The sequence below is a fragment of the Notolepis coatsorum genome, assembly GCF_963971535.1.
Source record: "Notolepis coatsorum genome assembly, chromosome: 15".
NCBI classification, from domain to species: Eukaryota; Metazoa; Chordata; class Actinopteri; order Aulopiformes; family Paralepididae; genus Notolepis; species Notolepis coatsorum.
Window position 1 is genome coordinate 8,599,277 of NC_140179.1, and position 12,173 is coordinate 8,611,449.

Here is a 12,173-nt window from a genome sequence, read left to right on the forward strand (position 1 = left end):
CTACATTTCTGACACACCATTCAGCCCCATGGATATAGCCACCACCAGAGCTCAGAGCAGTATAGTCAAATTGGCACAGCGGCCCCACACATTAAAATCGGCACAGGCCACACATTAATATTGGCACAGCGGCCCCACACATTAAAATAGGCACAGGCCACACATTAATATTGGCACAGCGGCCGCACACATTAAAATAGGCACAGGCCACACACATTAATATTGGCACAGCGGCCCCACACATTAAAATAGGCACAGAGTAAATAAAGTGTACTCACCACGGGTCCTACTAATCACCCCAAAGTACCAGAAAATACCCCAAAATATACCCCAAAATACCAGAAAATACACCAAAGTATACCCAAAAATACCCCAAAATACCAGAAAATACCAGGAAATACCAGAAAATACCCCAGAATACCCCAAAGTATACCCCAAAATACACCAAAGTATACCCCAAAATACCAGAAAATACACCAAAATATACCCCAAAATACCAGAAACTACCACAAAATACCCCAAAATACACCCCAAAATACCAGAAAATACCCCAAAGTACCCTAAAATACCCCAAAATACCAGAAAATACCCCAAAGTATACCACAAAGTATACCCTAAAATACCACAAAGTATCACGAAATACCCCAAAGAACCTCAAAGTTCCCCAAAGTATACCTCAATGTACCACAAAATACTGGCTCAGAGGTAGAGCAGGTCAACTAATGATCATATGGTCAATGGTTTGGTCAGTGGTTTGAATCCCAGCTCCTTCTGTTCACATGCCGAAGTGTCCTTCAAGACACTGAACCCCAAATGACTCCAATAAGCAGGCTAGCACCTTGCATGGCATCTGGCTGCCATTGCTCTGTGAGTGCATGTGTGAATTGGTGAAGGAGAGGCAATTATAAAGCTCTTTGTGCAGGTAGGAAAGTGCTATATATGTAGAGTCCATTTCCCATTCCCAAAGTACCACATATTTTCAAAACAAATGTTTATTTTAATGTATTATAATCTCCAAATGTAATAACAGCTGTATTGAACACTGAACAAACAGTATACATTTTTTTTTTATCAATTTTATTTTAAATGTTCAACAATAACAAAACAACATCAACAACAATAATAACAGAACAGTATAACATTTTTGAACAAATTCCAGTAAGGACGGAAGAAAAGAGACAACTATAGGCTATACATGACAACATAACAGGACATTCTAACTGTGTCATTACATTACATTCAGGTCCACAAGATGGCTACTTAAAAAACGAGAATACACACTGAACTAGGAAGAGCAGCTTTTTCAAGCTTCACACCTTGGTCATGGAATGGGCTACAAGACCATATCCACTTAGATACCCTGGTCTCTCTCAACAAATTAAAATCTGTATTACATAACTTCCTACAAAAAAATTTTCGCTGCTTTCTGTAGTCGGGTCCCAACTGCAAAACTGCTAAATTACAGTATTACCCCGTATTTTACTGTCATACACCTTTACTATTATGTAGACTATTCTGTTTTGTGTTTTTGTGTTTACATGTATTGTATATTGTATATATGCACTTTTATTGTGTTCTTGTGTTATGTACCGCACATTATTGCTGTCTGATATATTGCAAATGTTATTGCTGTCATCTTGGCCAGGTCTCCCTTGCAAAAGAGATTTTGTATCTCAATGGGACTTCCTGGTTAAATACAAAATAAATAAAAAATTCTGTGTCATCTAAAAAAAAAATATATATATATAAAAAAATTGAAAAAACGAAATCAAATCTCGTATGAGCATGCATGAAGTGAACATACTTATGTCTTCACTTTTCTTCTTTTTGAAGTTGTTCGCTCATTTTTTGCCGTTCTTTTTTGGCCAGGCTTTTTGGCTAGCTGGGGTACCACTGGAATGCTCAACTGACCATCATTTAATTCTATTGTTTTAGCCTTAGGTACCATCTTAACTTTCAAGAACTTTAAATATAGCTCATTCTGCTCATCTTTAGTTATAGTGTCCCATATGACATTGGGGACCTCATATCTTTTAAATTCTGGCTTTAAAGTATAATTACCTTGGCCATGAAGGCATCTGCGCACATCTATATTTTGAAGTTGAGAAATTTGTTGGGGTTTTAATATCAGATCTGGTAACTTTTGTAGTTTCCAATTAGTAGCCAGCTTAATTACATGATTCATTGCTTCACAATTATTATTTGTCCAATTATCAGGAATCCATTTCTTTGTTCTTTGTCTCCATTATTTTCTTTTTCAATGTAGGTATTAACTTAAGAGAAATATGTAGTGAACTCTGGGCAATTTGATTCTATATATGTTTTCACAAAAGTCACTCGTTTTTACAGTAGGTAAGAGAATTAGCATTATGGAACAGCTTATTCTCAAGTACTGCTCTCTTTTTTGCGTCCATTCCCACTTTATGTGTTAGATAATGTTTCACATTATCCCGAATATGTTTTGAACACAAAATATGACTCGCTTCAGGAAACAAAGACTCTATGGCCTTTAAAATTGCCCGTTCCTGATCGGATCCAATAACTATGTCCTCGCTGATATTTATTTCTGTTGCTAAATATGCCACCGACAACTTTGATTTCAAATGGGCAAAGAAATCATGGTAAGTCTCAAAGCTGCCGTCCCAGTGCAAATACAGTGGCCCAATGAATAATGGTGGCTCTCCAGTCTCTTTCTTAAAACGTTTTGGGTTTTTGAACACAGTCACTGTTAAGAAGCAAGCCCCCAAATTAAATGTGCGATCCACTCCTAAAACAGATGTAGCATCCTGCCAGGGCTGTACGCTAAGCTTTTTCACTAGGGGCACACTTGCCCCTAAATGAGAAATTTAGGGGCAAAAAATATTTTTAGGGGCAAATTTTTTAATAACAATTTTACCATTATTAAAAAAAATATGTTCCTCCTGCCTCATTACTGTGGTCCTTTTATTTAACATTTAAGTGCGTTTGTTTTCAGGTTTGTATCTTTTATAATGAACCAACTGAGAGTGTGTAAATCACTAATAGAACAAAAACAACAAACTGTGTGTGTGTGCGCGCGCTTGTGTAGTGCTCCTTGAATGAGATCATCACAACACACACACACCATTAATCAGGAGGAGAAGAAACTCTGCATACATTTGTTTCACAATGAAAAGTGCTTTAGAAATCAAATGAATTATTATTATTGTAAATAACCTCATGAAAGGTTTATTATTTGTATGGGTAATTACCTGCTTCATATTTGTGATGTTACTGGTTTCAGTGTGTGCCTAAAGTGATCAATGTGTTGGGCCGTTTATAGAGATCTATGCCAATTAATGTTTATGTATATCCGGGACTTTTTTTTTTATAAGAATTGAGAGGTATTTGTATATATGACCTTTATTTTGAAAACTGTTGCAACGCAACCTTATTTACATTTGCGCTTTTGACAGTGAAATGTTCAGTCCAACTTAGCTCGAAGGAAAGACTAATAAAAAAGGTTTAATTGACCCGTATGAGGCTCTTACGGTAGGACTTTGATTGTTTATAGAAGTGGAATGTAATACTATGCAAAACGAGAAATAAACAGTGATTTTACCAGCAGTCATTTCATTTCATATACGGGGAACCGACAATTATTAGTATTATATTATTTGCATATCGTCTCATTATTAGATAGATAGGTTGATACTTTATTGATCCGCGGTGTCAATTTAAGTAGACAGTATTTCACGTCCTAATAGTGGGGTACTCACGTAATGCATGGCTGATCCTGAACGTTAGACGTTTCCGTGTCCCCGTCAATCAATCATCACATCATCACGTCAATCATCATCATCTTATCATCTCTCCACATCGGACGTGGTTGTCATAAAATTGACTGATATCCATTATCCACTCCGTTGTTCTTGCGGAGCAAGAGCCATATTATTATTTAAAGGAAGCGGCCATATTCAGTTTCGTTTCGCTAGGAATTATGGGATTTGGTGTTGGATGTATAGACTACGCAGATAGGGACATGGTCTTTAATCGCACGATAGACTACAAGTTCCAAGTATATAGCGTGACCCAGATTCACTCCGCGCAAATCTTTTTCACTCAGGCTATCGGTGATCGCAGTAAGTTCATTCATTGCCGACAGATTCTTGTGTCGCACTGACAGCTCGCGTGAGTGGCGTCATCACACGCATTGGATAATTTAGGAGTGAAATGCGAATGCAAGGCTTGAAAGCACTACTCGCAAGCCCGCCCCCAGATAATATTTACCAATCGCAACGGCCAATTAAAGGGGCAATTCGCGATCATATCATCGCAGCGTACAGGCCTGCCTGCCCACAACAAAATCTTCTAACATCTTCTAATTGTTCATCAAAGTAAAGGATGACACAAGGTGGTTTTCCCTTCCTAGAAATTATTTGCTGAACATAATGATTTTCCTGCAACATATTCAGAACTGTCTGAAGCTCATCAGCAGTATTGGTTCGATTACCAGAAGGCCTCTGGTCTTTTGATACTATGTTTTATATTCCTGACTTGTTTTAAATCTCGAGGTGCATTTTCCTCATCTTCCATAACTAACTGTGCGTATACATCACGAGGTGTCTGGGATTGTACCGCCTGAGCCACTCTTTCAGTCACCTCTGTTTGTGTTCTGATAAACTGAGATGGATTTTTCTTAGCATTTGCATGATAACTGAGTGTTATGGGGAATGTGCCTAGATATTCCCACACTGCAATGTCGGCCCTGTTCACTGGAAAATATCCTGGAGGCCTCTCAATCCATGTTACTATGTTATTTATGTTATGTTATTTTGGGGTATTTTGGGGTATACTTTGGTGTATTTTGGGGTATTTTCTGGTATTTTGCTGTATTTTGGGGTATTTTCTGGTATTTTGGGGTATACTTTGGTGTATTCTCTGGTATTTTGGGGTATTTTCTGGTATTTTGGGGTATTTTCTGGTATTTTGGAGTCTTTTCTGGTATTTTGGGGTATACTTTGGGGGTATTTTGGGGTATTTTCTGGTATTTTCTGGTACTTTGGGGTGATTAGTAGGACCCCTCACCACTACTTGAAGGCTACTCGGCGAGCCTTGCGCTCCGCAAACTCGTCCACAATCCGCTGTATGTCCAATTTCTTGGCTCGGTCACTTTCGATGGACAGCAAGGCCAGTCCACTCAGTCTCTCCTGTCCCATCGTGCTCCTCAAATAGTTTTTGATGAGTTTTAATTTGGAGAAAGAGTGCTCGGCGGTTGCCACAGTGACAGGAAGAGTCAGAAATAAGATCAATGCTGTGCAAACCTCACTAAATGTAGAGGTTACTGCTGGGTTGGAAACAATGAGCATTTTGACGAGATCCACAACAGATTTCAGTTTTTGTATCTGTTCCCTGAAACAGGTTCTGAAAGAGAGCAGCTGGCCAGGGAAGCTGGCGGCGATGTCCCGACTATAGTGCTCTCTAAGCCGCTGGGCAGCTTGGTGTAACTCCTCGTCCTTTGCGTGCAGTAGTGTGTTGGGGTGAATTGCCTCAAACATGTTCACAGTTGCATTTAAGCTGGTGAATCTTTGAGACAGTTGCTGGATGATGATATCGAGACAAGCATTGAAAACATTCACCCGAAAGTTGCTCTCTGCGTCAGTGAGGCGGCTGTCTTCAGCAAGTTCATCAAAGTGACGTTTCATTTTTCTGGCCCTGGTTGTTTCAAACTGCGTTGTACTTCCCCATTTAGTAGCCAGGGCAAGAGTGGCGAACTTCACATCGTCAAATTGTCCCCTATACTCCACCAAAACAGTGATGGCATTTTGCAGTAGACTAGATGCTTTCAGAATATCCGCGTCTTTTGCTTGGAGTAACTGTGAAGCACAATTTATGCTTTCCAAAATCTTGGTCTGCATGTTGACCAAAAAAAGAAAGCGAAATTTGCTTATAGCATTCTTGAGTGCGCTTGCTTCATTTCGCTCATCCTTTTTGTCACTGGTAAGGGATATTTTGACGAGGGCTTTTATAATGTCTCCATATCGGTGCCTTAACGCAACAAGTGCATCATGGCGAGATGACCAGCGAGTGGGACACAAGCGTTTTAATGTGATAGTTCTGCTCTCTGGCGTCATTAACTCACTGAGCAATGTCCATCGTTTGATACTGTGACCAAAAAAGTTGTAGAGCGTCTCTACAGTGTCATAGAACTGCTTTACTCCAGGGACATTTTTAACAGAGTCGTTGAGTGCTAGGTTGAGATTATGAGCAGCGCAATGAACATAGTGGGCAAGGGGCTCCTTCTCTGCTATTCTTGCTTGCACGCCTGAATACACACCACTCATATTAGCCGCACCATCATAGCCCTGTCCGCGGCATTTAGACAGATCGAATCCGTTTTTCTCTATAGAACCAAGGATTTTGTTTTCAAGCTCTGAAGCTGATGAACCTTCAGGCACTTCAAAACCCAAAAAGACTTCATTGATCTGTATATCGGTTGCAATATCCATGTCGTTCTTAACAACAGTTATGTAACGGTAAACCTGACTCAACTGGTCTATCTTTGACACATCTTGCGTTGTGTCCATGATGACGGAATAAAATGGGGCTTCGTTTATTTCATCAATGATGTCAGCTTTCACACGTTGAGATAATATGTAAATAATCTCATCTTGAATCTGGTGACTGAGGTATTTCACTGACCCTTCTGGTCGGTTGATTAGCTCTTTCAAAACAGGGTCGTAGCGAGCCAATAATTCGATTATTGACAAAAGGTTGCCAGCTTTGCCCTGACCTAAGACCTCTCGATGCCCCCTGGATGCCAAGTTGCTTGACGCTAGAGTCAGGGTTACATTAACAATGCGCTCCACGACCTGTCTCCAAAATTGGGCAGCATTACGCACATTCCTCTCCATGTCAGCGTCTATTGTGCCATTGTTTTTCCACTGCTCATATACTACGCATGCACCCATGTGAATTTGAGTGGATTCATGCCTCTCAATTTTAGTAGAAAGATGTTTCCAGTCTTTTATTCCATTGACCCATGCATTGTTGTAGAACGGTGCGTTTCTGTGGGCAAAAAGCCAGCAAGGCTCACAATAGCAGCAGTCCAATTTTGGTGAATAGCACATCCAGCTGCGTGGAAACTTCATCCCAACTTTAGTTGTGGAGGAGTAATACGTTTCTGAAAAGCAACGATTATCATTGTCTTTGGGAAATGGACCTTTTGGTTTGCACGGGCCCATTTTAAGGATATACCTTTTGATATTGGCATCCTCAATATTTTCCAAATAGTTTCCACGATCAGTCGGAAAACGCCCCAGATTATAATTGCAGGACTGAGAGGACACATCATGATCCGTGGTTTCACCCGTAGCGTGAGGAGGAGACCTGTTGCTGCTTTCATTTTCAGTGTCCGGTACTTCTTCACATTGCGGGCCCGCAGCAGGTAAGGAGCCGGAGGGGGAGGGGTGTGGCGCCGGGTCAGGCGTCAGGCCTGGTTCTGCCGAGCAGCTAGCAGCAGCTGCTGACTCATCCCTATTGCCATCATCACTACAGACAGCCGAGAGACATAGAAGGAAATAATAAGCTAGGCGGCCGAGCTACACGAAGTAACAACAACCATAGATAACAACATTTACAAACTCACATTTTCTTGTTGAGTGTGTGTCCGTGATTTTAGCCTACCTGTAAATCTGGCTCGTCACTCCCACTAATGCTGTTTCATCCCCGGGCCTCGGGGATGAAACACGGCTGGCAACTTCAGTCTCATCTCCCGCGGGAGGAGGAGTAGGGCGAAAAAAATATCCATCTAACTTAGACAATTTAGCTTTTCCCTGGTCCTTTTTCTCCTTTTCTTTGCGTTTTGTCGCTCCACTCTTGTGTTTATAAGTACTACTCATGCTTAAGTTTGTTAGGCCTTAGGCAGTGGCAGACAGTCAGACGCTCTGTTGAATGACGGGTGATTGATGATTGATGACGTTGGTTTACGTGATGACGATTTTATCCAAAATACATTTGGATTCACTTTTTTTTTTTATATATGTTTTAATGTTAAATGTGAGTGTGAAAATAGCAGCACAACAAGTTCAACTCATATTATAGGCTACAATGGTTTATTATACACCTAATAATAATGACCATGAACGTCGGGCCCGCCGGGATATCTCGGGGGCGGAGCCTGCTGTCTCGTACAGCCCCCCCTGAAGCTCCGCCCGTGGGACTTAGGGCTCAGTCACATATAGAGTTAGGGGACTTAGGGCTCAGTCACATATAGAGTTAGGGGACTTAGGGCTCAGTCACATATAGAGTTAGGGGACTTAGGGCTCAGTCACATATAGAGTTAGGGGACTTAGGGCTCAGTCACATATAGAGTTAGGGGACTTAGGGCTCAGTCACATATAGAGTTAGGGGACTTAGGGCTCAGTCACATATAGAGTTAGGGGACTTAGGGCTCAGTCACACATAGAGTTAGAGGACTTAGGGCTCAGTCACATATAGAGTTAGAGGACTTAGGGCTCAGTCACATATAGAGTTAGAGGACTTAGGGCTCAGTCACATATAGAGTTAGAGGACTTAGGGCTCAGTCACATATAGAGTTAGGGGACTTAGGGCTCAGTCACATATAGAGTTAGAGGACTTAGGGCTCAGTCACATATAGAGTTAGGGGACTTAGGGCTCAGTCACATAGAGTTAGAGGACTTAGGGCTCAGTCACATATAGAGTTAGCGGACTTAGGGCTCAGTCACATATAGAGTTAGAGGACTTAGGGCTCAGTCACATATAGAGTTAGGGGACTTAGGGCTCAGTCACATATAGAGTTAGAGGACTTAGGGCTCAGTCACATATAGAGTTAGAGGACTTAGGGCTCAGTCACATATAGAGTTAGGGGACTTAGGGCTCAGTCACATATAGAGTTAGGGGACTTAGGGCTCAGTCACATATAGAGTTAGAGGACTTAGGGCTCAGTCACATATAGAGTTAGCGGACTTAGGGCTCAGTCACATATAGAGTTAGGGGACTTAGGGCTCAGTCACTGTCCAAGCAACTCTCCAACAACACCAAGCTACGGATCTTCAATACCAATGTGAAGACTGTCCTGCTCTACGGCTCTCTGAGACGTGGAAGACTACTGAGGGCCTCACAAGCAACTGAGGGCCCCACAAATGAAGAGCTGTGGAGGATAACCAACCAGGACAGCATAGCTACCACCATCAAAAGGAGAAAGTGGTGTAGCGGTTAGGTGGTCGAGCGGAGATTGCGTTCGTCACCAGCCCCGGAGCTGTGAGCTTGGTTCGCCTGTTCGAATCCAGCTCACAGCTCCGGGGTTGTCACCAGCTTGGCTGGCCGTCTGCACTGATACAATTGGCTGTATCAGAGGGTGGGAGAAGCTGGCGGGGTGGGTCCGGGTCGTTGTAAACAGCAACTCCTACAGTTCGGTCGGGGCGCCTGCTAAGCGCGGATTGGACGTGAGGGGGATAGTGTGGTCCTCCCACACGCTACGCCCTCTCAATGAGAATCCGCGCTGCCAGGTGAAAAGAAGCGGTGATTGGCTGGACGTGTGTCGGAGGAAGCACGTGGTAGCCTCCTCTCCCAAAATGATCTGACTGTGGGGGGTAAAGCGCAGCGACCAGGAAGGGACTGGGAATTGGCATACGACTAACATTGGGATGGGAGAAAATCGGAGGAAAAATGGAGGGGGAAAAAGACCAATAAAAAAAAAAAAAAAAAAAAAGGAGAAAGTGGAACTGGATAGGGCATACCCTTAGGAAGAGAACTCCCAACAACATCACTAGACAGGCCTTGGACTACAACACGCAGGGGAAGAGGAAAGCCGGTAGGCCGAGAAACACCTGGAGACGTTCCACACTCCAAGACCTAAAGAACATCGGAGTGAGCTGGAAAGAAGCAAAGGCCCTGGCCCAGAAGAGAGTGAGATGGAGAGCTCTGGTGGACGCCCTATGCCCCCCAACGGGGTAAAGAGGATTAAGTCAAGTAAGTCAAGTAACACACCGACTCCACAGTGGAGGTAATGTTATTGTGTTAACCTGTAACACACTGACTCCACAGCCTAGGTAATGTTATTGTGTTGACCTGTAACACACTGACTCCACAGTGGAGGTAATGTTATTGTGTTGACCTGTAACACACTGACTCCACAGCCTAGGTAAGTAATTTAAGTAATTTAGGACCTGCTCCGAGGTCATCAATTGGCACACATGCGATGCATGCATGCAATTCGTATCTGCGATTAACCCATCCCGTCGCCCTTCCCCCCCAAGGGCAGCCGGGAGCAGACAGGCGTCAACGTGAGCCGCGCCAGGGGACCAATCCAAGTGCTCCTGTCAGTCTTCGTCAAGGACGCCACAGCATTAGCGATCTATTGTTGTTGTGCATGTTTTTCCATCGGGTTTATCTTATCGGGGGGGAAACCCTTGCGAGCATGGGGAGAACATGCAAACTCCACACAGAAAGGCCTGGGAGATACCCCACCTGGGTAACTGGCATCATGGAAACCTGGTCCCCAAGCGGGAATCGAACCCTGGACATTCTTGCTGTGAGGCGACAGTGTTAACCACTACACCACCGTGCCGCACAGTGGAGGTAATGTTATTGTGTTGACCTGTAACACACTGACTCCACAGCCTAGGTAATGTTATTGTGTTGACCTGTAACACACTGACTCCACAGTGGAGGTAATGTTATTGTGTTGACCTGTAACACACTGACTCCACAGTGGAGGTAATGTTATTGTGTTGACCTGTAACACACTGACTCCACAGCCTAGGTAATGTTATTGTGTTGACCTGTAACACACTGACTCCACACAGCCTAGGTAATGTTATTGTGTTGACCTGTAACACACTGACTCCACAGCCTAGGTAATGTTATTGTGTTGACCTGTAACACACTGACTCCACAGTGGAGGTAATGTTATTGTGTTGACCTGTAACACACTGACTCCACAGCCTAGGTAATGTTATTGTGTTGACCTGTAACACACTGACTCCACAGTGGAGGTAATGTTATTGTGTTGACCTGTAACACACTGACTACAGCCTAGGTAATGTTATTGTGTTGACCTGTAACACACTGACTCCACAGTGGAGGTAATGTTATTGTGTTGACCTGTAACACACCGACTCCACAGCCTAGGTAATGTTATTGTGTTGACCTGTAACACACTGACTCCACAGCCTAGGTAATGTTATTGTGTTAACCTGTAACACACTGACTCCACAGCCTAGGTAATGTTATTGTGTTGACCTGTAACACACTGACTCCACAGTGGAGGTAATGTTATTGTGTTAACCTGTAACACACTGACTCCACAGTGGAGGTAATGTTATTGTGTTGACCTGTAACACACTGACTCCACAGTGGAGGTAATGTTATTGTGTTGACCTGTAACACACTGACTCCACAGTGGAGGTAATGTTATTGTGTTGACCTGTAACACACCGACTCCACAGTGGAGGTAATGTTATTGTGTTGACCTGTAACACACTGACTCCACAGTGGAGGTAATGTTATTGTGTTGACCTGTAACACACCGACTCCACAGTGGAGGTAATGTTATTGTGTTGACCTGTAACACACTGACTCCACAGCCTAGGTTCCCAAATGTGAACGGTACCCACAATACATAGTATAGTAAGGCTGTCCCCCGAAGCCTCTTTTTGGGATTCGAACTTCGTCAGGGTTTTTCGAACGGATGTCCGAACCTTCGTTTTTTTTTTTAATGTAAACAATTTTTTTTAATAATTATATATATATTTTTTATATCCTCAAACTAAATCCTCAATTTGAATAAAGTGATTAATCTGATTAAATGAGTATTTTTTCTTTTATTAAATCAACTTTCCAGCCCCAGCCCCAGCCCAGGGAGAAGCCCCAGCCCAACTAAATCAACTTTCTTTAATTAATATAACTCAGCAGTTTCTTTTAATACTATAATATTAGTGTAGCCTAAACCAGAATGAATGAAATTTATTTATTATAATAATTGTTTTTATTATTATAATTTTTTTTTAATTCGAATGTTGATTTAGAATTCGAATGCCAACATAACGAACAAAGGTTCCGAACGTTTGGGCTCAGCCCTAGTGCATAGTAGTAAAGAATGGCTGACATTAGAGAATTTCCACAATCTATGACCTCGGAGGAGTATCTTGACCGTTGCGCCAAAGAGCCATTATTTTAAAAGTCGCTGAATG

At 42.5% G+C, this 12,173-nt stretch overlaps 1 protein-coding gene across 1 annotated transcript in view; it reads right to left on the reverse strand.

The window, feature by feature from the left end:
- Positions 1-12,173, reverse strand: part of orc6 (origin recognition complex, subunit 6) — a 29,272-nt gene that overhangs the window by 11,327 nt on the left and 5,772 nt on the right. The window lies entirely within an intron of this gene.